Source organism: Hippopotamus amphibius, chromosome 10, assembly GCF_030028045.1.
Source record: "Hippopotamus amphibius kiboko isolate mHipAmp2 chromosome 10, mHipAmp2.hap2, whole genome shotgun sequence".
In the NCBI taxonomy this organism is placed as follows: domain Eukaryota; kingdom Metazoa; phylum Chordata; class Mammalia; order Artiodactyla; family Hippopotamidae; genus Hippopotamus; species Hippopotamus amphibius.
Genome location: NC_080195.1, coordinates 69,621,785 through 69,649,273, shown reverse-complemented (window position 1 = coordinate 69,649,273; position 27,489 = coordinate 69,621,785). Strand labels below are relative to the sequence as shown.

General features: G+C 42.3%; 1 protein-coding gene across 2 annotated transcripts in view; it reads left to right on the top strand.

Annotated features, from left to right (window-relative positions):
* Positions 1-3,214: 3,214 nt before the first annotated feature.
* The window catches only part of TMEM45A (transmembrane protein 45A), an 87,873-nt gene continuing 63,598 nt past the window's right edge, over positions 3,215-27,489 (top strand). The window contains exon 1 of one of the 2 annotated variants that reach the window (XM_057697306.1): positions 3,215-3,521. The gene's annotated coding sequence lies outside the window, so the exon portion shown is untranslated. Of the gene's footprint in view, positions 3,533-27,489 lie in introns of both variants that reach the window. The other variant, XM_057697302.1, reaches the window with a different exon arrangement.

The window sequence follows — 27,489 nt, the reverse complement described above, 5'->3', positions numbered from 1 at the left end:
TTGTCATTTCAAGGATGTTATATAAATAGAGTCATGAAGTATGTATGGAAAGCATCTAGTTTTTCACATTAAGTATAATGCTGGCTGTGGGTTTTTTGTATGTGCTTTTGTGGAAGTTCTCTTTTTTTCTATTTTTCTCAGCGTTTTTGTGATGCTGAATTTTGTTGAATGTGTTTATTCTATGTCGATTGATGTTTGTGTCTTTTCTTTAGTCTGTTAATGTCATGATTATATTAACTGATTTTTGAATATTAAAGAAGCCCTGCATCCCTGGCAAAAAAGCCCCACTTACGCATGGTTTATGATTTTTATATATTTCTGAATTCTATTTGCTAATATTTTTGCATCTATATTCATGAGGAATATTGGTCTGTAGTTTTCTTTTTTATTCTGTGTTTCTTTGGTTTTGCATCAGAGCAATACTGTCTTCACAAAGTCAATTGGAAAGTGTCCCCTCCTATCTTCTGGAAGAGATTATGTAGAATTGGTGTTAATTCTCCCTTAAACATTTGGTAGAGCTGTCCAGTGAAACCATCTGGGCCTGGAGGTTTCTTTTGGGGGAGTATTTGAATTTGAATTCAATTTCCTTAATAGTTACAGGACTATTTAAATTATTTATTTTATATTGGGTGAATTGTGGTAATCTCTGTTTTTCAAGGAATTGGTCCATTTCATTTAAGTCAAATTTATGTGGTAGAGTTGTTTGGAGTAGTCCCTTATTTTCTTTTTGATGCCTGCAAGGTCTGTAGTGAGATCCCTTGTTTTGTTTGTGACATTGGTAATTGGTGTCTTCTCTCTTTACCCTCTTTGTCAGCTGTGCTAGCAGTGTGTCCCTTATATTGATCTTTTCAAAGAACTAGCCCTTTGTTTTCACCTTATTATAGTCTGGTAAGGGTGGACATCTAGGATCCGATTTGGCCTTTGCTGATGTGGATGTGAGGGAAGCCACAGTTTTTTCTGGGTTGTTTGGCTGAAGCATAGCCATTATCGTCTAAACTTATTTTGTCTTTCTAGGCTTCTCCTTCCTGGTCCTTTGGCTTTTGCTGCGCTCCAGGTCTGGGTCAATGAGACAAAAAGAAAATTCAGGGAACCCACCATCATGCCATTCCTTGGGTCCCTAGATTCCTAGCTCATCTGCCTTCTTCTTTCAACTTTTCAAAGTCTTCTTATGTTTGTTTACATGTAAAGTCAGGATTTTTGGTGGTATTATACTAGCAGAAGAAACAGGGAAAATTGTATCTACTCCATGTTCTCGAAAGCAGAAGTCTCCAGAAATTTTTTTTTTTGTCGATTTTTGAGGAGGCAGTTCTGATGGTTAGCAATATCAGATACTTGTCAATGGTAATGAGTGTAGAAGATTGATCACATACTTTGACTATCAGCCCATTGGTGAGTAACTTTTGGGTTAAAAGTGTACCCTTATCAGATTACAAATGCTCCAGAAAGCCAAACTCATGATTAGTTTCAAGGGCCAACCTTCCTTTGTGGGTGTCCTTGCCTGCCAGAGGGACTGAATGTTGTGAATCCACTCACATAATGTTTTTACTTTGTGAGTGGGGCCCTGAATTTTTAGAGGGCTTGTGGAGGTGAGATAACATGGCAATCAGGGCTACAGAGACTGCGGTGTCTGACTAGTCCATTGTGGCAGACAGACTCTAAGGTGGACCCCCATGATCTCCACCTCTTGGCTTTCAGGAACTGCAGGAGACTAAGACTAGACTTTAGGAGGCAAGGGCAGCTGCTAGCTGACATCTAGAAAGAAACTGGGGGATGCAGACCTACAGCTGCAAAGAAATGAATCCTGCCAACAACCTGGGGAGCTTGGAGGCAGATTCTTCCTCCCTTGAGCCTCCAGATGCGGATGCATCCTAACAGACACCGAGTGCAGCCTTGTGAGACCCTGAGCAGAAGATCCAGTTAAGCCATGCCTGGACTTCCAAGCCTTAGAAACTACAGTAGTAAATGGGTGGTGTCTCAAGCTACCAAGTTTGTGGTAATCTGTTACATAGCACTAGATAATAAATAGATGGATCAAGAAGACATAATTTATGCAGTGAAAGCTTTGGCCATCAGAAGGTAGAGGCACTCACAATAAACTCTGACTCACCTCCTCCTGGCAAACGGCAAGTAAGTTTGTGTATCCATGATGTGAACAAATATTGGAAACCTCGGTGGCATGTTGGGATAGGCTGCTCTGTGTTTTGGTAGCCTCATCTGAAAGCAGAGATAATTTTAATGTCTGCTTAATAAGGTGGCTGTAAGAATTAAATATGATAATTCATGCAAAGCTGGTTAGTATAGGGCCTGGCACAGTTCATGTTGTGTGGCTCAGTGAATGTAGCTCTTGTCATCTTAATGTTTCGATGAGCTCACGTTTCTGTCAACATCCTCAGATTATAATGGTGATTGATTTGCAGACACTTTCCCAACTAATCAATCTTTCAACGTTTTCCCCAGGATCAAAGCATCGTTTGGTGCTGTCCTATCTAAAGTCTCACAGAACAAAGCAACATTTCTCGTTTTCCTACAACTACCACCACCCAACAAAAACGCCAAACAAACCAAGTCTTACAAGTCACTCCTGTAATCAACCCGGGCTTCTCTGCAGAAAGAACCACGTTTCTAGTTAATGAGGACTTCAGTGAAAGTTTCATTAAGTTTTTTCCTCCAACAAAAGAATACTGTCCCCATTAAACAGGCTCTTGAATTTCATTATTCGCTCCCCGGATAGAGAGGGGATAGTGAAGTTCTGAGACATGGCCTGAAGGCCCTTTGGGGGAGTGGGCATCCCGGAGCCCCAGTCCCTTCCACTCTGAAATGCCGGGGTTTTAAGCCAGCACGGGGCGCGCCTTAATTTCATCCCAAGAACAGATTGAAATCATCCTGTTTAAACAAACCAGCCTAACTGCTGGAAAGGATGAGTATAACAGAGGCCAGGGCAGGGGCAAGCCCTGGATGCGGAGGACCTCTCTCCGCCCGCGCCCCTCCCGGGCGCGCAGCGGCCGCCGAGTGCCACATCAGCGCCCGCGCGGCACTTCCAGATTCCTCTCGAGGATGGAGAGAGAGGGCCCGGCGGGCGGGGGCGGGCCCGAGGCCCGCGGGAGTGGCGGGCCGGCCGGCCAATAGGCGGCAAGCGAGGAACCCCGAAAACCAATGAGCTGCAGTTTCTCGTAGCCTCGGCCGCCGAGGCTCTTGCCCCACGGGGGAACCAGATGAGGCACATCTGGACAGCTGCTCTGAGCAACGGTGCGGCCCCTTCGCTGGCCCCACGTCAGCTGAGCACGTCCCCCACGTCTTCTTTCAGCCACTTCTTATTCACTTTCCCAAAGAAGCAACCAGGAATCCAAGTTTAAAACGTTTTTCCCCCTAATGCGAGACGGGGCCAGATCCCATCCAACACAGTTTAACTTTCATGGGGCTCTGGGATCAAACGGACAGAAACAGCAACAACAAAAGCCCAGCCGCTGTCTGATTTAAAACTGGCAAAGTGGGAAAAATAGTGTTGAGTAAGACCGAGTTGGGTAAGTTTGGGGTACGTGCTGGATATCCTGTTTCTCCCACTGTGATCTCTACCCTGCGTTTTTTCGTTTTTTGTTTTTTTTTTTTGCTGTTCTCACTAGCCTTCTCTTCATCAGGGAGAGAAAAATATTGCTTGCTGCCACAAACTGCACAGACCCTCGTTTCCTTTTCTTCTGCTTTGCTAACATTTTAATTTAGTTTAATTTTGGGGTCATCTGTATGCTATTTAAAAATTTTCTGGGAACAGAAATTTAACTGTTATCCTGTGAAAAGCCTCTCCTGACTTCAAACGTGAATCTATTAATACATTTATTTTTCTATTTTCTTTCTGTGAGAACAGAGTATACATTTGTAAAAGCGGAATTTTTAACCGTCCCCCACTCCCTGACTGTTTTGATAGAAGATTGAAAAGTTATCTGGCTTATTCAGAATTAACAAAACTGTTACTTCCTTTAATGGAATATATAATATTAAATTATTTACATCCTGAATTATATAGGTAATTGCTGTTTCACTTACATGTGAATGTACCTCAATGTCTTTTCTATATTCTCCTATCCATAGTGGTAGGCTCCAATTCCTTGATGATTGTTAAAACACACTAAACATGTTACTGGCCACAGTGTGCATCAATAACCTTATAATTATATATTACTCCCAGAATTTTATCAAAATGATATTCAGAGTGCTGTTACATGTTTGCTCTTGCACGTAATTCTGGTATATATTTCAGGATTTTAAAATGGAAATGATGGCAGTATTGAGCTAGGTGAATGTCTTGGGGCCCATTACATCCCAAACATCTATAATTGTCTCCGCTTAAGCAATGTTTTAGATTTGAGACTTGATCATGTGTTATGTACTGTTGTGGCAGTTGTGGCCAGAATTGATCTTTCAATTCTAACTGAGAAAGCAGTAGGTGCCGTAATTGCAAGCTGCAGAGCGTGTTTTCGATTCAGAAAGGCAGTGCACACTGGACGTGAAGGAGTTGAAGTGGTTTTCAGAGAGGTAGGGTAGAAGGAACCGTGTTGCGGAGAAATCGATATAAAGAGCCTGCTGGCCTGGTTCAATTCTAAACCCTACTGTTTGACCTTGACCAAGTTACTCAGCCCATCTTCCCTCGCTTCCCTCTTCTGTATGTGGTGATAATAGCACCTCTCTCCTGGGATTGTCTTGAGAACTAGGTGAGTTAACATGTGTTAAACACTTGGTTCTGGCACAGAGTCGTCCTTGCTGTTGTGCTCACTAGTTTCATGGCCATCCTTCTCAGCTTCCCCTGCTGCACTTGTTTTCTCAGCCACCATTTGGACCTCTGCACTAGCAGCTAGTGTTTACTGAGTGCAGACTCCTTGTTAATGGGGCCTTGTATACGGCTGTAAGGGAAAGAGAGTCTGGAGAGGGGAGCGAGGTAGAATTTATCAAGTGCCTTAGAAAGACCTAGAAGGTTCTGGAAAGAGGACTTCTTATTGTAGGATGGTTTCATGCAAGGGTTGGCGTTTCTGGGAAAGGATTTTGCCGTACAGCTTTGGTTGAGGGGGAAGGGACCCTAAAACACAAGGTGGCAGGCACGCTAGGAGGAAGGGAAGGCATGGGCAAAAAAGCCCTGAGGTTGGGAAGTGCGAATCTGGCCTCGGGGATGTCGGGTTGTGATGCAAGATAATCTGTGAGAGGTTAGTAGGTGGAAAGGTTGCAAAACTGGGAGAAGTAGGAGAGGGAGGCGTGGAGAACCTGTGGGGAAGGAGAGGTTTGAGAGGTAAGATCTGTAGGGGGTCGCAACCTGAACCGGCAGCAGTTACTTAGTTGGAGGTGTTTCTGGAAGGACCCATCTCTCGGTTTCTCCCCCTTGCCCAGCATACCCTCCTGATCTGTTCCGCTGCTTCAGCGACCCTGCTTCAGGGGCTTGCAGGACTGACCAGTGAGTCTGGGCCCCATTTTTTGGACTCATTCTGTGGTGACTCTGCTGACGTGGTCTGGCATCCTGGACTGTTACCCAGGCTACATTTCAGAAACAGGCCATGCCCTAAAGTCTTTGACATGGATGCGACGGTTGCATCCCTCCCCAAACCCTACACACACACAGTGTGTGCCGAAGAGCCCTTTTTCATTCTGCTGAGAGAATCGAGCATTCACGTGCTAATACTTATAACTTTAGGATGTACAATTATTACAGCAGATGAGACCAGTAATACGCACCTAAGTGGCAAGTCAGTTTGGAGAGCTCTGTTTTCTCTTCCTCGAGGGCACTGTGCTGTGTCAGAGAGAACCTGAGTCTGGTCCTGATGCTGCCGTGGACCACTTGTGTGACCTTGGGCAGACATTGAGCCATCACGGCCCACTCTGTGCCAGCATCTGTGAAATGATCTCTAAGATCCCTCTTCTGTTGGATCATCTTTTATTCTTTTCCCTGGGACAATCTGTTGCCTCTAGATGGCTATTGGATCCATCCTAACATTTTCTGAACACTTAATATATGACAGACATTATTCTGAGTGCTTTACCTGTCATCTCATGTAAGTCCCTCAGTAATCCTGTGAGGGTACGTACCTGTTAGCTGAGGAGACAGAGGCACAGGCAGACTAAGAAACTTGCCTAAGGTCACACTGTACGAAGGGCAAATGCAGACCCAGACAGTGTAACTTTAGAGCCCAAGCCTTAACCACTAGTCTGTGCTGCCTTGGGTGTAGTACAGCAGGGCTGCTTTTCTTGTTTGTGTTGGTGGTAGTCAAGAAGTCCATGGAAGGAGGATCACTGGAGGGGGAGGGGCCATATGGAGGAGCGGAGTTGGTAAAAATTCCCTGGAGGGACCAGAATACCAACATGAGTCTTGTCTACAGGATGTGTTGCACATGCAGACAGGAGACGTTTTACTTGTTTATTAGATGGAGCTCATTACAGATAATCATTCTGTCTTTTCATCTTGATTGAACAGAACCGCTGTAGTCCCTGGACTTATGGTAGACATTTAGTAATGTCAGTTGAATGACTGTATCCTTTGAAAAACTGTATAAGTGTCAAAAGTAATGGTTTCCCCTTTATTTACCTGGTGTCTTTCCATTTTACTGCTATTTCCAGAGGTAACCTTTGTTAATAGTTTGGTCTGTATCCTTCCAGTCCTTCTCCAAGAGTCTACTCACAGGTGTAGATCTAAACATAAATAAAATTTAAAAATATAAATGAGACCACAGTAGTTTTATTTTTTAAAAACAGAGAAACTATGAAATGTTCCAAGGCTTGTGGAAGAATGGGGCAGATGCCAGGTATACTTTCTATTCCTATTTCTTGGGCATCCTGGTTTTTTGTCTTATTTCTGGAGTTGCTGTGGTTTTGGGATAAGAACTTCTCATGGTGAGAAGTTCTATTTCACTTAATGTAGTACTATTTTAGGTGTTCTATTATTAGTCATACCTAGTCTGGATTCAATATTTTTTGGGGAATTCATTCTTAAAATTTTAATGTTTAATCAACTTTAAAATATTACTTGAAAAACAGTTTAATTTGCTTTTTATCTCATTACCTTAATGTAGTCACTCTTTTCAGTATAGCACACTGACTGAGCACACAGATTTTGGAGTCAAACTGAGGGTTTCAACCCTAAATCTGATTCTTATGAGTGTACCTTGAGCAAGTTACTTTCTCTAGGAAGCTTTATTATTTATAAAATGGGAATATCAAAGGCATTAAATGAGAAAATCAATATTCATTTTTTTACTGTGGTAAAATAAACATAACATAAAATTTGGCATTATAACCATTTCTAAGTGTATAGTTCAGTGACATCAACTACATTCACATTAGTGCAACCATCACCACTGTGCATCTCCAGAACATTTCATCAGACTGAAACTCTGTACTCATCGAACAATAACTCTGTTACTTTCCTCTCCCCCCCCCACCCCGCCCCAGCCTCTGGCAACAACCATTCTACATTCTGTCTCTATGAATTTGACTGTTCCATATATCTCTTATAAGTGGAATTACACAGTATTTGCCCTTTTACTACTGGCTTATTTCACTTAGCATAATGTCTTCAAGGTTCACCCATATTGTAGTAAGTGTCATAATTTTATTGGTTTTTAAGGCTGAATAATTTTCCATTGTATGTGTAGACCACATTTTGTTTATCCAAAACAAAATGTTGATGGACATTTGGGTTATTTCCATCTGTGAAGTTAGCTATTTGTGTCAATTCGTCTAGGCTGCAGTATCCAGATATTTGGTCAAACATTATTCTAGATATTTTTGTAATGATATTTTTAGGTGAAATTAACATTTAGATTAGTAGACTTTGAGTAAAGCAGATTACCTTCCATAACGTAGGTGGGTCTTATCCAATCATTTGAAGGTCTCCATAGAACAAGACTGATCTCCCTTGAAGAGGGAATTCTGCCAGCAGACTGCCTTAAGACTTGAACTGCAGCATCAACTTTTCCCTGGATTTGCAGTTTGTTGGCTTATCCTGAAGATTTTGGACTTACTAGCCTCCACAGTCATGTGCGCCAATTCCTAAAATCAATCTCTCTCTCTCTCTCTCTCTCTGTATATACATATGTATATATTTACCCACACGTCTATATCCTATTGGTTATTTTTCTCTGGAGGACCCTGACTAATACAACATCTTTTGGCTGTTGTGAATAATGCTGCTATGAACATTGGTGTAGAAATGTCTGCTGGGGTTCCTGCTTTCAATTCTTTTGGGTATAAACCCAGAAGTGGAATTACAGGATCATAAAGAAATGCAATTTTTTTGTTTTTTGAGGAACTGCCTTACTGTTTTCCACAGCAGCTGCACCATTTTATGTTCTTATCAGCAATGTGCAAGGACTCTGTCTGATTTCTCCACATCCTTGGTAACACTGTTCTGCTTTGTTTTTGTTTTTGTTTTTATTTTATGACAGCCATCCTCATGGGTGTGAAGTGATATCTTAACTGTGGTTTTGATCTGTGTTTCTCTAATGATTAGTAATGTTAAGCACCCTTTCATGTGCTTATTGACTGTATATCTTCTTTGGAGGAATGTCTATTTAAGTTCTTTGCTCATTTTTTAAGCCAGGTTTTGTTTTGTTATTGAGTTGCAGGTATTCTTTATATATTCTTGATGTTATCTATTTATTGGGTATATGATTTGCAGATATTTTCTCCCATTCTCTGGGATGCCTTTTCACTTTGTTGATATTGTCTCTGATGTAGTCCAGTTAATATATTTTTTCTTTTGTTGCCTGTGGTTTTAGTGTCACATCCAAGAAATCATTGCCAAATCAAATATGAAGATTTTCTTCTGTGTTTTCTTCTAAGAGCTTTATAGTTTTAGTTCTGATGTTTGGGTCTTTGATACATTTTGAGTTAATTTTTGTATATGGTGGAGGTAAGGGTCTGACTTTATTCTTTTGCATGTGGATATCTAAGCAATTCACCTATTAATCATTATAATGTTCTTCTCTATATAAACATCATTAGCATACATACAGACATACTATTAAAATATTGATTCATTCTTGACTTATTTTTAAAATTATGACTAAAGTGCTAATTTTTTTCTCATAGAATTACTCAAAATTTCTATTCCTTATAACTTTTAATGTTTCCAAGGTAGAAAGATTATTCTATGGTTAAAGGGCATTAGTTGCTGATAGCCATCCTTCCTCTCTTTCCTTCTTTCTTTTTCTTTCTTTCTTTCTTTCTTTCTTTCTTTCTTCTTTTTTCCTAACCCCCCTAATTTTTTTTTATTTTTGGCTTTTAGAATTAAAAATGTAAACTATGTGAGTTGAAAAAGCTGAAACAGTGTATAGAGTAAAAAGTAATGTTTTCCCGTTTTCTTCCCATCCCACGACTGTCCCTGAGGTACCTTTATTAATAGTTTGGCCTGTATCCTTCTAGACCTTCTCCAAGAATCCACTCACAGGTATAGATCTAAACATAAATATAATTTTAAAATATAAATGAGACCATGTTATATTATGGTGGACCATGTTGTTCTGCCTTTGTTTTGTTTTGTTTTGTTTGTTTTTAAGTCCACATGTACACACACATATACATGTATAATATACACATCTCAACTTTTCAGTTGAGATGTATAGATTTTTGTGGCATATTTTGTCATGGAGAACAGTAGGTGAAGCTCAAATGGAAGAATGTTCTTTTTCTGTAGAAGCCCAAGCCATTTAAAATGAGAGTGGCATTGGGCTAAGCTTGTCAAATCAGACTGTTTGCACTGTTCCTTGTGGCCTCATTCCCATGAAAACTCACTTCTTTAAGCTGAAAGGTGAACTCTTTCTCACCAAATTATGTAGAGCTCCAATTAACTTCACTTTTTTCAGAGCCAGAGTTCCCTCAGGGCTGTTATTTCCTGATAGGAACTTAGATGTTTAGGAGGCATTTCAATTCAGTCCTAATGACCTGAAAAGCCAGTTCGTCTATTTTCTGACTTGAGTCAACAACTAGGTGGCCAAATAGACCCAGTTTCTTGTGTAGAGAAACTGTGTTTATTTCTGGCCCAGAGTCTACCACCAAATACATTTTCAGTAAAAAGTATTTTATGTCTTTTGTCATAAATTTAATAGAAGAAAAAGAAACCAAAGTGAAATATAAGGAATTTTTGAATTTTGGGTAAGAATTTCTTCAAAAAAAGATATATTAGTTTCTAAAATATTCCTCTAAAGATAAAACAATAGATTAAAATATCAAAATATTGGGATTAATAATGACTCATAAAATTCAAATGATATCTCTCATATCCAAGCAGCCCTGTGTTAAATTACTACCCTCACACTTTAAATTTAAAAAAGTATAAAGTTCTGAATTTCACTTTGATATGTCTAGGTGTGGATCTTAAAAAAAATTTTTTTTTTAACATCCTGTTTTCTCTTGATGTGTCCTTTCCATTTGAAGACCCAAGTCTTTCTTTAGCTCAGAGAGTTTTTCTCCAATTATGTGATTCTTGCTTCCTCTCTCTGTAAGCCAGGAATAATTCAGATTGTCAAAAACTATTAAAGGAAGAGAGGAAAAGCCAAAACAGAGAGAGGTATGGTAGCAAGGAGCACATTTAGGACAGTTTTAGGGACACTGAATGTTTAATACATAATGAAAATTTAATAACATTAAAAATGTTAGTGAAGAAGAAAAAATCATGAACAAGGCTGACACCAAAATCGTGTCATCGCTGAACCTTGGGGATAAAGGCCCAAGAAGAGAGAGTAATAAGGGGAAGAAAGAAGGTTGTGCTGAGGAAGGATGGGGGGAGTTGGGGTCAGAGACCTAGATGCACCGTTCTTTTCAGCTGGCAGGAAGGAGAACTGACACCCCAGCTTCTCCGTCTCTGGTGTTGCTTTTCCTCCTCCTGCTCTGCGCTTGGTTTGTGTGCACTAAGTGCATGAAGACAGACTGTGGAAGAGCAGGGTGATCTTGTTTTTTTCTTGCTGCTTGTGTGACTTTTCAGACAGGTTGTTCCACTCCAGGGAGAAGAGGGATGAATTAATTCCTCATACTCCTGAGGCAAGTTGGAAACCTCCACAGGGACACTAAGCCTCATTTTCCTCACCAGAAAATCAGGCCTGTCTTTCCCCACTCCTAAGAGAGGAGTCATGAAATACTGCATGTGATGCGGCTTTGTGACCTTTAACGTGCTCTATGGAGGAGAGAGGTTATGTAACCATCATCATACTTTAAAGCTCTTTCTTCACAGAAAGATACACAAACAACTAATGGCAAGTAAGTGATCATTTATTAGGTGTCAGCCTCTTCTAGGGGTTCTTCTGATTTTATCTTCATGGCCATCTTATGAGTTAGGGGCTCTTATTATTCCCATTTTATAGATGAAGTAACTGAGGCCCAGAGAGGTTAAGTAACTCTTCCATGATCACACAGTGGTGAAATCAGGACTTAAGCATAGGATAACCTCATATCAGTGTCTGAATGCTTAATATTTGTGCCATGTGTGATATCACCCTCAGGAGCAAAGCAACTGCTGTTGGCTGCAACTTTTCAGAGTGTTGGTAAGTAGTTAAGTCTAGTGCTGGGCAGCAGAGGTAGAGGTCTTGCTGTGTGCACCAATTCCTTGTCCTGATCTGCCAGATTCCTCTTATCATCCTTTGTAATCCTGGGAGGGTGAAACACTTTGTGTCACCTGTGCCTGATATGCCCTAGTTCCAGCATCCATCACCCCTGGCCTGAATTACTGCCACAGTGTCTTCAACTATCTGTGGCAAAGGGTCAGTTTGGTTTTGGTTTTATTTTTTCCCTTGCTCCAGTGAAGCTTGGTATTTTTGTAAAAATATAAAAATTCCTAATTGGATGCTGCAGCAGCGTCATATTACTATAAAATGTTTTAAAGTTTCTAAACCTTTACTGTCAATTTCCGTGCTTATCTTGTTGCAGATGGTAAACAGTTTGCTGACTAGCACTGGTCCACAGACTGTGGCTTCACTAGCATTGTCCTAGGGTTGTCCTTGCTTTCACTGTTGCCCCCTATAATAAGCCATGTGCCACAAAGCAACCAGGATGATTCTTTAAAAATACACATAAGAAAAAAAAATACACGTAAGGTCCCATTATTCCCCTGCTTAAACTCTCCAATGGCTTCCCATTGTATTTAAAATAAAGTCTAGATATTCACCATGGCCTCAAAGGTAACCTGGCTCTGCCTACACCCACCCATCTCCATCTCCACCTTGCCCACACTTTCCCCAATGCTAATGAAGTGTAGTCAGACTTAGGATAAAAAAAAGTAAGTTCGGGTAGAGGACACATAATGATTTGAGATGTGAGATACGCTTTGTTTTGTTCTTTCATCTACTAGCTGAAGCTTGGACTGGTGCTTCCCTCACTTTTTCCAGCAGCAAGAACTTTGCCACTAGTTTCAAAGTGAGTGAGATGGCCAAAACCAAGTTCCAGAGAAGATTTGTGAGCAACTCGGTTCAAGTAAAGTAACCTACTGCTCCTCTAACAGACTCAGCCTCACGATGTCCATATTCTGCTCACATCTTATACAAGCCCATTAGGCTGTTTGTTTCCTTCCCGGAAAATGCGACTGATGTGAGTCAGGATGGTACAGGGGTCTTTCCAATTGCTCTTGAGATTGGAGAATAAAAGACTGATAGTGTGATTGTTGTTACTGTTGATAAAAATTCGTTGGTGGGGAGCATGAGTTAATTATTCAATGAGCTGAGGGGAAACACACATCCTGGCAAAACAGCTTCCTGGTTGGTTTGGCTTTGGCCCTGGACACTTGCCATCCAGAGGTCCTCTGTGTGGAGGCTGTCAAGATTCTCTCCCCATCTCACCATTGTTTCCCAGTCTCCAAATGGAGCACAACTGTTGCGATGAATGAGAAGGAAGCGGCTCCAAAATTGCTCAGGTAGCCATGGAGACACTCACGGTGTACACAAAGCATGCTTTCACAGCTGGAAGAGGTATTGGAAGGTCATACCTGGTGTCAACATCATTTCAGGCTGAGCTCCCAATATTCTCCTTGCTGTTTTAACCCATTGCCTATTCTAATGAGTTCCCAACTTTCAGAAGAGGATTTTTATTGTCTTTTGTTAATGAATTGTCAAAATTCATTAACAAATGAAAACAATGATCAAATTTTAGTGGCAAGAAATTTATTTTGAGTAGATCTGGGGATGTGAAGTAGGAATGTTCATTTTATCAAGCATCCTGGGAGAGTCTCAAGTAGGTGGCTCAAGGACCTTATTTTGAGAAATATGGATTAAAGTATTGATAGTATCTTTTCTGTGTGATATTGGTATTGAGTGCTAAGTTGGCTGAATTTTAAAGAAGTTCTGTTTTTGCCCGAGATAAAAATAACAGGGACAAATTTATTCGTTTGCCTGAAATAACCTGAAATAATATCAGATAAAATATGTGAAGCAATGTATGGTTTTTGAAATGCTGGCCATCAGGCAATGGGAAGGCAATGATTTCCAGGAAATCACAGCCGTAAGAGGTGAGTGTTCGGACTGCTCCAGCTGGCTGCCCGAGCGAGGGTCCAGGCTGAGCCCCAGGTGGAACTCATACTCCCTGAGGTGAGGAGGTGGTGCTAAGACCCCAGGGAAACCAAGGTGGCTAGAGTTCACAGGATAGAGTTCTAGAACCAAGAGAACTGCACAGAGAGGTGCCGAGACCAGCTCCGTGACTCGAGGTGAGTGATGGGTGCCGCAAGCTTAAAGAAAACACAGACACAGATTTAAGAGAAAGATGGGACCGGGGGACTCAAGACCTCTAGGATCAAGAGCCTCACTGATTGATCCTACGTTGCTTTTATTGAGTTCTTGGCATAGCCTAGGGGTCTAACACTCCCAGTTTAGTCCCACAAACAAGGTTATCTTTGAAATAAACAAACAAAGGCCTCACATGACTGGGGCAATGATCTTTGTTTGCCTCCTGGGTTCGATTTGAGCAGGTGTGGATCTGAGCAGGGTGCGGATTTGAGCTGGGCGTGGAGAGCAAAGCAGCCCTGGGGGCAGGAGACCTCTCTCAGAAGCATTAGGGGTCTGTGCCCCACCCCTGTTGGCCCCTCTGTGACTGTGCCTGTCTTAGGTTGTTCCTCCTTTGAGGAATCTTACCCGTCTTTGGCTAACCAGCCATCCTCCAGGGCCAAACAGGATGATATGAGGTGTGCAAGAGAGAAAGGGGCTGCGCCCCCAGAGAGGGTCCATATTCTGTTTCCACGGTAGCCTATGCCCCCATGGTCTCCACGCCCAGCACCCTTAGCTACTCCACTGCTCAAGCAGGACATTCTGCATCCAGTCACTCGGCCCATATACTTTAATTACTTTTAGTAACATTTACAAGGTTTCAGAAAGACTTCTGAATGTCTTCCCACAGAGAGGGCACTGGAGATCTGCAGAAAGGCCCCCCAAGTATTCATCAGAGCAAGTGAGGCAACTAAGAGAGGCTGGAAGGAAGGGGAGGCTGGAGGGAAGCGGGGAGGGGGGCAAAGATTGGGGCGGGGTGGGGCGGGGGAGGAGAGCAGTGCCCTGCAGTCACAGCAGTCCAGGGATGTTGCTGCTCCCTCTAGCCAGGCTGCAGAACTCGTAATTCAGGACATATTGGGCAGAACGGTCAGGAAGCTCTGGCCTCAGTAATGGGGAATAATTAGCCCTACGCGGAGCACTGCTCCACACATGCTTACCGAATCATATACAAGCAATACCAGAAAGGATCAAACTGCTTCCAGGTCACTTACTCATCCCAGAACAGAGCTCAAGAATATTTATAAATATTAAAAAACATCCAGCACCCAAAAGGCCAAAATTCACAATGTCTGGCACCCCAAAATAGTAAAGCAATTGTGTTTACAGTGGAAATATACTGTCCTTGACTGTCCTAGAGGTGTGTTTCCATACACATTTTTATACCATTAGAAAGTCAAACAGTTGAGGCCTTCAGTGTAACATTTTGTACAAAACAAGTTGGAGTCTGCCAAACCATGGTCTGTGTTGATATTTACCTTGGCTTCTGAGATGGCAATTCCTCTCTGATGTCTATTATTGTTTTCTAAAATACTTTTCCTGTGTTTGATAACTCCAGCTTCCCCATTGGATTATAGTAAGGTAAACTCAGCCAATTGCATCATGTACCCATTCGAAGGGTTGGAGTTGGGTGTAGGGGACGATGAATGGAGGGTGAGGTGGGGCTAATTCTCTGAGGCCAATGGGTGACTTAGAATCAAATGCCTTAGAGAGCAGTAAGGGCCAAACCAGGGAGGCCAAGATCTGCTGACAGGTCTAAGGGATGGGTTAAGCCAGGGTCTAGAACGAGAAGCCTTTGAAACTGAAGAGGTGTGTACAGGGATTGAAGTCACCAGTGTTATGTTAGCACTGTGACTAAGGCTGAAGAGTCAGACCTTGACTTCGCTACCAGCAGTTTGAGGATGGGTCACAGAGGTTACTCTGGGGTCACGCATGAGCTTAATGCTCTGCAGACCATAACTGAGCTCCAAGCTTTGAGCCCTGGGCTGTCTATTCTCCTCTGAGGATTAGATAATTTTTAATTGGGTCACAAGGTGTGTTTCTCTGATTCACCACTGCCCTGAAGTTCAATCTGATGTCTTGTCTTCTGCACATCTCTTCTTAAAGGCTTTGCTGCTTGAAAACAAGTTTTCTTCAGTTTGGCTGGTGCTAAGCACCTTGCCATTCTCTCCCATTCTGCCAGTGCAGATACATGGCTTTTCTTCATACAACTTATAAATCTCTTGGTTGCTGGAAAACTGTATGTTTCTTAAAATATTGTAGCTCAGATCAATTTGTAGGAAAGCTCTTACTTGAAGATGACAACAAGATATCATTATTATCATTTGATGGAAATGTTACTTTCTTTGAAGGATTGGGACCAAAAGGTTCATCTTTGAAAAAATTGGAAGTCAGTTTGTCATTTTATTTTGTAAGATTTTTTTTGATGTAGACCGTTTTTAAAGTCCTTATTGAATTTTTTACAATATTGCTTTCTGTTTTATGTTTTGGTTTTCTTGGCCACGAGGCATGTGGGATTTTAGCTCCCCCACCAGGGATGGAAACTGCACCCCCGGAATTGGAAGGTAAAGTCCCAACCACTGGACTGCCAGGGAAGTCTCAAATCAGTTTGTCTGTTTTTTTTAAGCTCTTTATTGGAATATAATTGCTTTACACTCTTGTACCAGTTTTTGAGGTACACCAAAGTGAAGCAGCTGTATTTATACATATATCCCCATATCCCGTCCCTCCCGCGACTCCCTCCCACCTTCCCTATCCTGGCCCTCTAAGGCATCACCCATCATCAAGTTGATTTCCCTTTGTTATACAGCAACTTCCCACTAGCTATCTATTTTACAGTTGGTAGTATATATATGTCTATGCCGTTCTCTCACTTCATCCTAGCTTCCCCTTTGCCCCCCACCCCCAACCCCGTGTCCTCCAGTCCATTCTCTGCACCTGCATCCTTATTCTTGCCCTGTCACTGAGTTCATCAGTACCATTTTTTTAGATTCCATATATATGAGTTAGCATACAGTATTTGTTTTTCTCTTTCTGGCTTACTTTGCTCTGTATGACAGTCTCTAGGTCTATCCACCTCATTACATATAGCTCCATTTCATTCCTTTTATGGCTGAGTAATATTCCATTGTATATATGTGCCACATCTTCTTTATCCATTCATCTGTTGATGGGCATTTAGGTTGCTTCCATATCCTGGCTATTGTAAATAGTGCTGCTATGAACATTGGGGTGCATGTATCTTTTCGAATTATAGGTTTCTCCAGATGTATGCCCAGAAGTGGGATTGCAGGATCACGTGGTAACTCTGTTTTTAGTTTTTTAAGGAACCTCCATACCATTCTCCATAGTGGCTGCACCAATTTACATTCCCATCAACAGTGTAGGAGGGTCCCCCTTTCTCCACATCCTCTCCAGCATTTGTTATTTGTAGACTTTTTAATGATGGCCATTTGACCAGTATGAGGTGGTACTTCACTGCAATTTTGATTTGCATCTCTCTAATAGTTAGTGATATTGAACATCTTTTCATGTGCCTTTTGGCCATCTGTATGTCTTCTTTGGAGAAATGTTTATTTAGTCTCAGGGGCAGAAAGCTTTTGAATTTCCCAGGGGAACAGATATGTTTGTGGCAGTCCAGTTCAAGATTTTATCAGATGGCAGGAATTACTCTTCTCTCCAAGTGATAGTAGCATGAAGTGTCCCTTCACATGGTCATAGAGCTTTCCAGGGCACTCTGCCCAGGAAGAATGATGCCCAAGCATATCTAATTCCACTGTAGTTTCCCTCCAGGTCTCTCAAAAACCAGAGGAAAAATACTTTATCTTCAGGGCCAGCTTCATGGTTGTGCAACTTGTACGACTGCACAGGGCCCAGTTTTAGTGGGGGGGGGGGGCCTCATTCTTGGTTTAATGCTCTACTCACTGTTGTGAAGGTCCCAACAATGTGTAAACAAGGGACCCCACGTTTTCATTTTGCTCTTGGCCGTACAAATCGTGTGGTTGGTTCTGCCCGTGTAACAAGAGCGAGAAAATAAAATCAAAGACCTGTTTCATCACCTTCCTCCCAGTTTATGGGTACAGATGAGCACCTCATGAAACTGCTGCCCATTTTTTGACCTTAATTAACGGCATATTTAACCTCCTTGAAGAGGAGGCTCTCAGAGGTCTCTTTTCCCCTTCTAGACCCATTTCCATACTGATTTAGAATCTCTAGTTAAAAGAATGATTCAGGTCTTGGCAACATGTGTTACTTCTGTGTCCTTGGAAGAGAAGCATTTTCTACATCTCTTTGGTTTACTTTGTTTCATGTACTTAGATAGCACGACATCAATTTCATGGGTACATTTTACATACAGTCCAGTATGTCTTATTTTTTATGCAAGAACTAAGAAATAGTCTTATTGGCTGGTGGGCCCAAATGCTGAAACCAGCAGCAATGATTGTGACTATTCATTCCTGAGACTTTTTAATCTTCATAGATGCGTCCATGCACAGGTAAGCGGTGCACACTGCAGTATTTATCTACTCCCTTTGGATGGGAATGGGTGTGAGTGGATTGGCTTGGTAGGTTGCCCCAGGAGACAGAGAAGCAGAGTCATGGGTGGGCCTAATCCCCAAGGAAGCCTTCAACTTTTACCGTGCTTACACACTAGCCACCTAAGCTGGTGGCGTTCTCAGGCACTGGAGAAACACCTGCCGACAGTGGCCGGGGAGTGCCTCCCTGATTGCAAAGGACAATGTCTTCTGCTAAGCAGAGAGTATGCTTAGTGAGTTGACAGTCTTACATGTCTGTTGACATTAATTGCAGGGTTATGGGCCAGGTGTCTGTACGCGGGGTGGAGGTGGAGGCCACTGGCAGTGTCTACAGTGTCCAGGGAGAAACGTGAGTGGGGGGAAGGGATGTCTCTGGGGCTGTTGCAAGGCTGATGCCAGTGAAAGAGGCTTGTCTTTCTTGAGCATTAAAGCAGCACCTGCCAGGGTTGTCAGCTACTGAGCAGCGTGTTTTCGATACTCATGAGCCACAGGGAATGCTGGTAAAGGTAAAAGTGCCGTCAGTTTTGTTTTTTTTTTTAAGTGTGGTCAGTTTTGATACTGTGTTTTCCTACCAGCTGTCTTTGGTGCGCAGGTGGATGTGTGTCTGTGTGTAAAACTTTCTGAAAGGTGTCCGCTTACAAGCCTATTGATTTTTTATTCTGTCGGCACATTTTCAGCATTAACCAAGACATGAAGGCTTCGTTTTCGTTTCTTATTTCTTAACCCTTCTGCCTCAAATCTAAGGTGCTTGATCTACTCAGACCAACGATGATGAATGAGTAGGAAGGGTCTGAAACAGTGAAAGGTGCGTTCACCATTTCTAGACTAACTGTTAGCGTGAAAGAGCAGAAACTTTTCATTCATTTTGACCTAGTTTGACGCTACTGTGTATGTGTGACATGGTGCAAATAACTTCATCTTTTTGAACTTTGGTTTCCGTGTTTGTAAAATGGGGTTAATAACAGCTGCTTCCCAGAGTGGTAAGGATTTAATGAAATAATGTTAACAAAGAGGCTAGCGCAGTATCTGTCTCCTGGTAGAAACTCAATTATAGTTGGTTACCTTTTATCACCTCTTCCTCTAGCCCTCCTTCCCTAGCATTAGAGTCATGGCCTACTGTTCTCAACTCCTGTAATCATAGTGTTTCCACAGTCTGCTTATTGTAGGTTGTAGCTGATTGAGACACAGCTAAAACTAGCCTAATTCTAATGAGTCTATGGTCATTTCATTTCATGTTGTGTTAGAATCTAGCATTGTAGTTAGATAGGTAGAGTAGGTGTGTGAAGGAATGTGTCTTAAATGCTGAATTCTACTTCACTTGATTTGTGACATTTTCCACTTCTGGGATCTTTAGTGATCTGGCAGCTAAAGCATAGGTCCTACTATCTACTCTTGCCATCCATCCATCCATTTATCTATCCAACACTTGTGTACTGAATCACTATATGCCAAGCACTGTTCTAAGAGCCAGAGATTATGCAGTAAAGAAAAACAGAAAAAAATCCTACATTCATGTAGCTTTTATTCTAGTGAGGGGTGATGCAATCAACAAAATAAGTCAGTAAAGTCTGTAGTATTTCAGATGGGGAATTATTATGGGGAAAGTAAAGCAAGAAAAGGGGATGGGGTGTTGAGGCACTTTGCAGTTTTCAATAGGGTGATCAGGGAAGGCCTCACTGAGAAAGGTTTTTGTTTTTGTTTTAAATCTTATTTAAGCCACTGTATTTTTTAAGATTTATTTTAGTATTTATGTATTTATTTATTTTGTCTGTGTTGGGTCTTCGTTTCTGCGCATGGGCTTTCTCTAGTTGTGGCGAGAGGGGGCTACTCTTTGCTGCAGTGTGCGCGCTTCTCACTGTGGTGGCTTCTCTTGTTGTGGAGCATGGGCTCTAGGTGCATGGGCTTCAGTTGTTGTGGCACGTGGGCTCAGTAGTGGTGGCATATGGGCTTAGTTGCTCTGAGGCATGTGGGGTCTTCCTGGCCCAAGGATCGGACCTGTGTCCCCTGCGTTGGCAGGCGGACTCTTAACCACTGCACCACCAAGGAAGCTCTCATTGAGAAATTTTTTGAGCAAAGGCTTAGAGGAGAAAAGGGGGAAAAGCATTTTAAGCAGGAGAAGCAGCAAGTGCAAAGGCTGGAAGGTGGAGGCAAGCCTGGTGTGCAAGTAGAAGCAGGGAGGCCAGTGTGGCTGGTGGAGGAGAGGAAGGGAAGAGGATGAGGAGAGGAGGCTGGAGGAGTGACAGGGACTAAATCATGTAGGGCTACGAAGGCTCTTGTGAAGACTTGGGCCCAACCTACATTTCAATAGAATAACGTTGGATCCTTTGTTGAGAACAATCTGAAGGGGCGAAGGTGGAAGCAGAGTCCAGTAGGACCATTGTAATAACCCAGATCTGTACCAGAGGGGTCACAGGGGAGGGGGTGAGGAGTGGACAGGTCCTGGGAATATTTTGGAGATAGAGCCAACAAGATTTTCTAATGGATTAGATATGAGAAGTTAGAGAAAGAGAGGAATCAAGGATGACTCTACATTTTGGGGGCTGAGTAACCAGAAAAATAAAGTTGTCATTAAATGGGGAAAACTAGAGCAGATCTGGTTGGGGATGTTAGATCTGTTTGGGATGGTTTTGGATTTGAGGTGTGTGTTAGACATCTGAGCGAAGATGCTGAGTGGGAAGTTGGACATAGGAGTTTAGAGTTCAGGGGGGAAAGCTGGGCGAAAGATAAAAATCTAGGCGTGGTGGACACATGATGTAATATTTAATGCCGTGAAGCAGAATGAGATCCCCCAGTACTGAGGATAAATAGAAAAGAAAAGAGTTCTGAAAACTGAGCCCTAGGACGTTCTAATTTTATGGAGCTGTGAGATTAGGAGAAAGCAGAAAAGAAGGAGGGACCAGTGAAGGTGAAAAACAAGGGCAGAATATTTTCCAGTAGGGAGACACTGATAGCTGTGTGAATTTCTGCTAGTGGGTCAAGTAAGATAAGGACAGAATTGGCTACTGAAGGTAGCAATTTGGGGATCTCTGGTGACCTTGACAAGAGAGCTAGAATCAGGGAGGACCAGTAAAGAAGGGACAGACTGAAGTGGGGAAGGTGAAGTTAGAGACTGTTAAATTGTTGCCGACCTCCCTCACTCCCAATCCAGAAGAACCAAGCCCCTCAACTTCCCATTTTTCTCATTCATCTTTTTATGTATTTATTTTTTGCCAACTCTATTCATCTTTGTAAGCGACCTTCAATTCTTTTGAAATAAGCTGGCAAGAAGCAAGATGGGGTGCTCCCTCAAATAAGTTTGTCTCCAGCCTCTGTTGGGGTACAGGGCTTGTTATTACTTCCCTTCATGTCTGGTGGTAGAAATGTGGCCACCGGCCTGGTCCTGAGGGGTCAGTGCCCCCAGGCACAGCTGTGCACACTGCCTTACACAGGCCCTTCTAGGAGGATGCATTCGGGGCACGATCGTGGGGGGCACTTTGGAGCCTGTTCTCATTGCCTCTTGGTGAGGCCCCAGGAGTAACTGTGTTTTTGCACTTGTCTTGTTACAGGCACAGAGAAAGGCAAATAGAACTCTTAAATCTGGGGCAAACTAGAGGGATTTCAGAGGAAAACAACAGAGTGAGCAACATGATGGTGAAAGGAGAAAAAGAAATCTGTATACATGAGAAAACTCGGCTGTGGCTGTCGCCCTTTAGGGCTATGAAGATGCCTGTAAGGCCTGCATGATCAACCCAGTGATAGGGCAAGAATAAAGATGCAGAGGTAGAGAACGGACTTGAGGACACGGGGTGAGGGAAGGGTGAAGGGGAAGCTGGGACGAAGTGAGAGAGTAGCATTGACATATATACACTACCAAATGTAAAACAGATAGCTAGTGGGAAGTTGCTGCATAACACAGGGAAATAAACTCGATGATGGGTGATGACTTAGAGGGCCAGTATAGGGAGGGAGGGGATATGGGGTTGTATGTGTAAATACAGCTGATTCACTTTGGTGTACCTCAAAAACTGGCACAACAGTGTAAAGCAATTATATTCCAATAAAGAGCTTAAAAAAAAAAAAAAGTGGGACTTCCTAGGTGGTGCAGTGATTAAGAATTCACGTGCCAATGCAGGAGACATGGGTTTGAGCCCTGCTCTGGGAAGTTTCCACATGCCACGGAGCAGCTAAGCCCGTGAGCCACAACTATTGAACCCGTGTGCCGCAACTATTGAAGCCCACATGCCTGGAGCCCGTACTCCACCACAAGAGAAGCCACTACAACGAGGAGCCCCCGCACCACAATGAAGAGTAGCCCCTGCTTGCAGCAACTAGAGAAAGCCCGTGTGCAGCAACAAAGACCTAACACAAACAATAAATAAATAAATAAATAAATAAATAAATAAATTAATTAATTAATTAAAAAAAAAAGTGACTGTGGAATTTGGCAAGTGTTTCAGGGAGGCTTCTTTCTCCTGCCAGGGCCAGGGGATGACTCAGCTGGCTTGGAGATAGTTGGCTTTTGTAGAGGTACCAGGAGAGCTCCCCTGCAGAGCACTGGACACAATTCCCAGTACACAGGAGTGTCAGCTGACTCTTCCACTTCCCTCCTGTTGATTCACTGAGGCTTCACCATTTTTGGCTCATGAAAACAAGAATAGTTTGGGAGCACAGAATATGATTTTGGGGTTTTCTTTTAGGACTGTGTTAGGATGCTAACAGATGCCAGACATGGGACAAATTGGTGGGGGCCCCTCTTTGCTGCCCCTGCTGGGTTCTGGAAAGTGATACTGTCTGCTCTATTGTTTATGTGACCTTATACATTGGGCACCTACCGGCAGTGCCTTTCTTAATAACAGATTTTATTTTTTAGAGGAATTTTAGGTTCACAGCAAAATTAGGCAGAAAGTACAGTGAGTTCCCATATACCCCCTCCCTCTATACATGCACAGCCTTCCCCACTGTCTACATCTCACTGCAGAGAGGTACATTTTGACAAACCTACATCGACACATTATTATTACTCAGAGTTCCTAATTTACACTACCGTTTACTCTTGGTGGCGTACATTCTGTGGGTTTTGGCAAATGTGTAATGGCATGTATCTACCATTATAGTATCATATGTAACATTTTCACTGCCCTAAAAATCCTCAGTGCTCTGCCTGTTCAACCCTCCCACCTTCTAAACTCCTGGCAACCACCGATCTTTTTACTGTCTCCATGGCTTTGCCTTTTCTAGAATGTCACCTAATTGGAATCATATAGCTAGTATCCTTTTCAGATTGGCTTCTTTCACTTAGTAATACGGATTTAAGTTTCTTCCATGTCTTTTTGTGGCCTGATAGCTCATCTCTTTTTATCACTGAGTAATATTCCACTGTATGGATGTGTCACACTTAATTATCCATTCATCGACTGAAGGACAGCTTGGTTGTTTCCAAGTTTTGACAATTATGAGTAAAGCTATTCTAAACATTTGTGTGCAGGTTTTTGTGTGGTTTTCAGCTCCTTTGGGTAAATACCAATGAGCATGATTGCCGGATCGTGTGGTAAAAATATGATTAATTTTTGTGGATTTTTTTTTTGGCGGAGCCATGCAGCATGTGCGGTCTTAGTTCCCTGACCAGGGATTGAAACTGTGCCCCCTGCATTGGGAGCACGGAGTCTTAACCACTGGACCACTAGGGAAGTCCCAAGGGTATGATCATTTTTAAAGAAGCTGCCAGATGGTCTTCCAAAGTACCTGTACCACGTCGCTTTCCCATCAGCAATGAACAGGAGTTCCTGTTGCTCCACAACATCACCAGCTAAGGAGTTTTGCATCTATGTTTATAAGATATACTAGTCTGTAATTTTGTTTTCCTGTAATGTCTTTGTCACATTTTGGTGTTAGGATACTACTGGCCTCACAAAATAAGTTAGGAGTACTCCCTTTGCTTCTAGCTCCTGGAAGAGATTATAGAGAGCTGGTATAACTTCTTCCTTAAATATTTCATAGAATTCATCAGTGAAACCATGTGGGCCTGGTGCTTTCTGTTTTGAAAGGTGACTAATTTTCTATTCAATTTCTTTAATAGATATAGAGCTATTCAGATTGTCTAATCTTCTTACGTGAGTTTGGTAGATTGTGTCTTTCAAGGAACTGGTCCATTTCATCTATGTTATCCTAGAATTTGTGGGTATAGAGTTGTTCATAGTGTTCCTTTTTTAATCCTTTTAATGTTCATGGGATCTGCAATGATGTCCCCTCTTTCATATCTGATATTAGTAATTTGTGTTTTCTCTCTTTTTTTTCCTTAGGTAGCCCGGCTAGAGGCTTATCGATTTTGTTGATCTTTTCAAAGAATCAGTTTTTGGTTTTGTTGATTTTCTTTATTGGTTTTCTGTTTTCAGTTTTATTAATTTCTGTCCTAATTCTTATTATTTCTTTTCTTCTGCTTACTTTGGATTTAATTTGCTTTATTCCCCCCTAGTTTCCTAAGGTGGAAGCTTTGGTGATTCATTTTAGATCTTTCTTCTTTTTAAACATATGCATTCAATGTTTTAAATTTCCTACTAAGCACTACTTTTGCTGCATCCCACAAATTTTCGTCAGTTGTATTTTCACTTTCAATTCATTTTAATTTAATATTAAAATTTTCTCATAAGATTTTTTCTTCATCCCTTGTGTTATTTAGCAGAGTATTTTTTAATCTTCATGTATTTGGGGTTTTCCAGCTATCTTTCTCTTACTGATTTCCAGGTAAATTTCATTGTAGTCTAAAAGGCTACATTACATGATTTCTATTCTTTTAAATTTGTTAAGGTGTGTTTTATGGCCCAGAATGTGATCTATCTTGGTGACTATTTCATTTGAGCTTGAGAAGAATGTATATTCTGCTGTTATTGGATGAAGTAGTTTATTGATGTCAATTATATCAGTTGGTTAATGATGCTGTCGGGTTCCACTATGTCCTTACTGATTTTCTGTCTGCTGAATCTGTCCATTTCTGGTAGAGGGTGTTAAAAACACCAACCAAAATAATGGATTCATCTATTTCTTTTTTGCAGTGCTGTCAGTTTTTGCCTCATTTATTTTGCTGCTCTGTTGTTAGGCTCATATTCATTAAACATTTCTGTGTCTTCTTGGAGAATTGACCCCTTTATAACTATGCAATACTCCTCCTTACTCCTGATTATTTTCCTTGCTCTGAAGTCTGCTCTGTCTGAAATTAATGTAACTACTCCTTCTCTCTCTTTTTATCTTTTTGGCTGTGCTGCGCGGCTTGTGGAATCTTAGTTCCCCAAACGGGGATCATACTCTCCTAGTCTCTTTTGATTAGTGTTAGCATAATGTCACTTTCTCTGTCCTTTTACTTTTACTCTGTATGTATCTTTATATTTAAAGTGAGTTTCTTGTAGACGACATATAGTTGGGTCTTTTTAAAATTTCTGGTCCACTCTGACAATCTTATGTTTTACTTGATGCATTTTGATCATTGGCATTTAAAGTGATTATTGATATAGTTGGATTAATATCCACTGTGTTTGTTACTATTTTCCATTTATTGCCCTTGTTCTCTGTTCCTATTTTTGTCTTTCTTGTTCTCTGCCTTTTGTAGTTTTACCTGTAATGCATTTTTACATAACCACCTGTATTCCTCCCCCCACTCCGCCCCCATGACACACACACTACAAAGGAACCTCCAACTCTGTGCAGCTCGATGTGAGCTGTTGTGGGGCCTCTGGTTCTAGTCTTTTCCCTGCATGCCTTGGAGAAGCAAGCAGACACAGGCTGCCAACCTGGCTTCATCCTTTTGGATAACAGCAGCCTCTGCCTTCATCATTTCCTGCCTCTAAAAGGGTGGGAGCAGAAAATATCAGCACTAAGAAAAATCTCTCACTTTTCCTGTCGTGGTCTAGCAGGTGGAGGGATGAGGGGAGTAAAAAAGTTAAGGTCATCATGGTGGCACTGCCAGGTGGGGACCTGGAGGCAAGTTTTGCAGTATCAGGGTGGAATTCACGTCAAGGAGACTTCCTAATTCTTCTTTGGCCAATGGTGGATGATGAGTGGGTGAACATTTTATTAGCTTTCAGGAAGGAAGATATTTGCTTTCCAGTCATTTCCAAATGTGGAAGAACCCCTTTAGAAGCTGGGCGCAAAGTTTAGAGAGTGGAACTCTGTGAAGGCCTTAGATGTCTTTTAATTTGGGATTTAGAAGAGCTTAAATTTCTCTGACATGGGCTTATTTCCCTACTGGCCATATTAGACAGATGGAGTACAGGTGACATCTGCATCTCTGGCTGAGGTTGGGCATTGGGGTATTGGGCCCAGCTCCCTGACAATCATGCCCTCTTCCCCTCACTTTCCAGCTTGTCCATGATGCTAGAGTGATGGTATGCATGAGAAATTCCATGAGAGCTTTTGATTCCTAAGAACTAATCTCTCCCTGGGCCATACCATGCTGGGGGTGGAGGGTGCCAGGCAGTGGCTGTAGGGCTGACTCTGGCCCCTCTCCTGCCTCTCAGGATCAGGAAATATGGGCTATTTGGGGGATGAAGTGTCCCACTCCTTGATTTGTTTGTTTTTCAGGAGTGTGCCTTTGCTGTGAACCTGGGCCTTACTCTTGTGGGTTATTGTTATTTAGTTATTCTTCATGGTACAACACCCTGGTGTTCCATCTTCCATCTGAACTCACAGAAACACTCACACAAATAGGATGACCTTGGTCTGTACGTTTGAGAGCTCGCAATTCTTGTCCTAGCTCCTTTCATGTCTTCTACTCTCTACCCACTTGGCCCTGTCAAAATGAAATCATTTTTAAACATCTCAGGTCTCTGGTGCTGCTCGTTCATCACATGTAGTCTGACTCAATGCGTCTCAGCCTTTATCGTGTCACAGTATACCTAGAACATGACCCCATGTAGATGAGAGAGCTCACTCCTAGGCAACAGGCCAGAGGAGGTCTGGCTTTCCTAGGCTTCGAACCCCCTTACACTCACCTGGCTGCTCCTGGGCCTGAGTGCATTTATATTTTCCTCCGGCACAACTTTACCCACGAGGGGCACCCAATGTCCTGCATCGAAAGTTAGAAGCTCTGGGCCAAGACCTAGTATGGACCACAATCTCAGGGCAGTCAACATCTATAAACATCTTTCGAGGTATCCTCAGAGTGTGAACATTCCTGCCCAGGGTGTTGTGAGTTAGGGAGAACTAAGTTCCGGTGGTCCTGCCCTTTGCGCAGTGCGGGTTGCCACCATCTGCCCTTCTGAGGGGTTGATGGATACCAGCATTGCTTGTGCCCTGTCCCCTGTCCCCAAGCCTGGCTACTTGGCTCTGGGGCCACATTCTGATGCTTAGCGTGCTTCTTCCTACACTACATTCTTAGGTATTTCCCAATTTCCACATATTCCTGCCCCCGGGACATGCGGGCTAGTCCCAGCTTTACTACATCTTCGGCACAGCTTAGAACACTGCTTCTTGTGAAATGGTTGAGGGCACCCCAG